Below are 4,347 nucleotides of genomic sequence, written 5' to 3'. Positions count from 1 at the left end.
TCCGTTGACCATCACGGGACAAGCTTCGACTGCACGCCTCACCAACGACGGGCCACCCCTGCTCGCGAGGCCCGACGGACCACGGGCGCCGCCGGAGCGTGCACCTCCACCCGTCCTGCACGAGGAGTACGCGGTCAGGCCGCCCAAGCATCAGTTTCCCCGTTTTGACGGCGAGGCTCCGCGTGTCTGGTTGGATCGCTGCTTGGCGTATTTTGAGCTGTACCGTGTGCCGCTACACAACTGGGTGGCCACGGCGGCTCTATACATCGACGGCCATGCTGCTCTCTGGCTTTGGGCGTTCCGTCAGACCCACGGTGAGCTCACGTGGGACCTGTTTCGCCAAGCGGTAGTGGAGGAGTTTGGCCCTCAAGAATTTGAGTCCCTGATGCACAAACTACTTCAACTTCGTCAGACGGGCAGTGACGTCGAGTACAGGCAACAATTCGAAGTCTATATGTACAATCTGTTGGCATTGGACGCCACTCTTAGTCCCAAATTCTTCGTCACTCAATTCCTGCTGGGTCTCAAAGATGAACTGCGCACCGCGGTGCGCCTTCAAGCTCCATCCAGCATCACTCGCGCCACGGTCTTCGCCAGGATTCAGGAGGAGGAATTGGAGCAGCAATGCCCCCGTGTCCGTCAGACCGTCACCGGTCGCCCACCACCCCTGCCTGGCCGACCGCCTCCCTTGGTTGGTCCGGCAACACCGGGGGTGCCGGCCACGCGTCCAGCTCTGGCCACTGCGAGTGCCGATGATTTTGGCCGGGAACATCAGCTCCGAGATTACCGACGCCAGCATGGCTATGCTTTCGTTGTGGCGATAAATATTCCAAGGAGCATCAGTGCAAACGCTCGGCGCAACTTCTGACGATCAAAGTGGGTGAACATGGAGAAGTGCTCTCTGATGATGTCGTTCGTGCTCTGGAATTGCTGGATGAACCGGTCCCAGCGACGGAAGCAGCTTGCTGTTTACTATCGGCACATGCAGTGCAAGGCACTGAAGCTCCAGAAACAATGCGCCTGCGTGCAATAGTGGGCAACCAGACCATGCTGTTGCTGGTGGATTCAGGCAGCACACATAGCTTCGTCAATTCATCCTTCGCTGCCAGAATTCAAGCCAAGCATACTAGCATTCCTGCTATTGCTGTTCGCGTGGCCAACGGTCAGCGCTTACACTGCACGTCCATGGTTCCAAACCTCACTTGGAGCACACAAGGTCATGAGTTCAGCACAAACATGAGAGTGCTCGATTTGGGTGTCTATGATGCAGTACTGGGAGTGGACTGGTTAGCTGTACACAGCCCCATGCAGTGTGACTGGAGTCTGAAGACCATGAACTTCCAGAGGCACGGGTGCACCATTCAGCTGACAGGCGTTCGGACAGAAGAAACAGCAGCAGTACCGGTCATGGACGCAGCCACATTATGGCAGATGCAGGAAGCCAATGAAATTTGGGGGGCGGCCCTGCTTGAAATTCAGACGACACCAACTACAGGTTCAGAGTCGGAGGGCCCACTTCCTGCAATCATTCAGAAAGTGCTCACAGATTTCAGTGATGTCTTTGAAGAACCAATAGGACTTCCCCCGCATCATCAGTATGATCATGCAATCAATCTGGAACCCGGTGCAGCTCCAGTGAATTGCAGGCCATATCGCTATTCTCCACTCCAGAAAGATGAGATCGAGCGTCAAGTCACCGAGATGCTACGCACGGGGGTGATTACGCATAGCATGAGCCCATTTGCTGCCCCCGTTCTCCTGGTAAAGAAAAAAGATGGAACGTGGCGATTCTGTGTCGATTACCGCCGCTTGAACACCGTCACCATCAAGAACAAGTTTCCCCTTCCGGTCATCGACGAACTGCTGGATGAATTAGCCGGTGCAGCAGTCTTCTCCAAGATCGATTTGCGCGCTGGCTACCATCAAATTCGGATGCGCGAAAGTGATGAGGAGAAGACAACATTCAAGACCCATCACGGACATTTTCAATTCCGTGTCATGCCGTTCGGCATCACCAATGGACCACCAACATTCCAGTGCCTGATAAATTATGTCCTCTCCGGCCCAAACCGTAAGTTTGTCATCACGTTTTTGGATGACATTTTGGTGTTCAGCCATACCTTGCAGGAGCATGTGGAGCATCTGCGCACTGTCTTTGCCCTTCTTCGTTAGCATCAATTGTACGCCAAGCGCTCCAAGTGTTCTTTCGCCCAACCCCGAATCGAGTACCTGGGACATGTGGTCTCCAAGGAGGTTGTTGCCACAGACGAGAGCAAAACAAGTGTGATGCGAGCTTGGCCCACTCCTACCAATCCAACGGAGCTTCGCGGTTTCCTCGGCCTCACAGGCTACTACCGCAAATTCATCTCTCGCTATGGAATCATTGCCAAGCCACTCACTCAGCTGCTCACCAAGAAGGGCTTCAAGTGGTCGGAGCAAGCCCAAGCCGCGTTCGAGCTCCTCAAGAGTGCCATGGCTAATACCCCTGTACTGGCCTTGCCCGATTTCACTCGCCCATTCTCAATAGAGACAGATGTGTGTGACACGGGCGTGGGAGCGGTGCTCGTCCAGGACGGCCACCCAATTGCCTATCTCAGCAAAGCGCTCGGTGTCCGCAACCAGCGACTGTCAATTTACGAGAAGGAATTCCTTGCAGTGATGATGGCAGTGGAAAAATGGAGGCCCTATCTGCAGCGTGCGCCGTTCGTCATTGTCACGGATCACAAGAGCTTGTGCCACCTCGGCGATCAGCTGCTGGAAATAGAGTTGCAGCGCAAAGCCATGTCCAAAATGGTGGGGTTATAGTTTTCCTTCAAGTATCGCCGTGGCCCAGAGAACGGCGCAGCAGACGCACTGTCGCGCGTCGGCCATCTGCTCTCAATCGATGCTTTGTCTGTCTGTCAACCGCAGTGGCTTCAGGAAGTGATGAATTCTTATGAAACGGACATAGACAACCAAGATCTTCTCCAACGCCTGGCCCTTTGCAGTCCAGATGAACAAGGGTACGAGCTGTGTCAAGGCATCATTCGTTTGCATAGCAAGATCTGGATTGGGGCCAACACCGCTATACAGACCAAATTGATCAATGCATTCCACGCAAGTGCGATTGGTGGTCACTCAGGAGTAACAGCTACGTATCAGCGGGTTAAAAAGTTGTTTGCTTGGCGCGGTCTGAAACAAGCAGTGGAGGATTTTGTCCGGCAGTGCTCGGTATGTCAGCACGCGAAGCATGAACACTTGAAGACGCCCGGTCTCCTTCAACCTCTCCTAGTACCCACTGAACCTTGGAGGGATTTAACCATGAATTTCGTAGAAGGATTGCCAGCTTCTGAGGGCTACGAGGTGATCATGGTCGTGGTCGACCGCTTCACCAAATATGCTCACTTTGTCCCACTACGTCACCCGTTCACAGCAGCAACAGTGGCTCGAGCATTTTGGGATAACATCATCAAGTTACATGGAGTGCCCCATTCGATTGTCTCCGATCGTGACAAGATTTTCACTAGTGGCATGTGGCGTGCTCTGTTGGAAGCAGCGGGCACGAAACTCAGCTATTCCACGGCTTACCATCCTCAGACAGACGGACAGAGTGAACGGGTGAATCAATGCCTTGAAATGTATCTCCGGTGTGCAGTCCATGAAACACCCAAACAATGGCGCAAGTGGCTTCCAACAGCTAAATTTTGGTATAACACCACTCATCACTCCTCCTTGAATACTTCTCCATTCAAAGCTCTCTATGGTCAAGAACCAAACCTCGGTGGCCTGCCCACCTTATCTCTGAACCTGCCAGACAACAAGGATGCAGACTTGGACTGGGCAACACACAATGACATGCTACGTGCTCAACTTGCCCAGGCACAAAACAGATGCAAACAGAAGGCTGATCGGAACAAGACAGAGCATTCTTTCAATGTCGGTGATCAAGTTTTGCTCAAATTACAGCCCTATGCTCAGTCCACCGTGGCCAATCGCCCTTGCCCAAAATTAGCATTCAAGTTCTTTGGTCCGTTCACAGTGGAGCAGTGCATTGGTACCCGAGCATATAAACTGACACTGCCAGCCGGCAATCGCATCCACCCGGTATTCCACGTCTCACAGCTGAAGCCGTTCACACCAGACTATTCTCCGGTCTTCGCTGAGCTTCCTCGAACACCGGACCTCACTGCTGCGCCACTACAGCCTGAGGCAATATTGGATCGCCGAATGGTCAAGAAAGGCAACACTTCCATCATCCAGGTTCGTGTACAGTGGTCATCGCTCTCTCCGGATTCTGCAACCTGGGAGGACTACACGGTGCTTCATCATCGATACCCGACAGCCCGATGTTGGGATGATGCCGCTTCC

This window comes from Triticum dicoccoides, chromosome 1B (assembly GCF_002162155.2).
Source record: "Triticum dicoccoides isolate Atlit2015 ecotype Zavitan chromosome 1B, WEW_v2.0, whole genome shotgun sequence".
Lineage (NCBI taxonomy): Eukaryota > Viridiplantae > Streptophyta > Magnoliopsida > Poales > Poaceae > Triticum > Triticum dicoccoides.
This window is presented reverse-complemented; position numbering follows the sequence as displayed.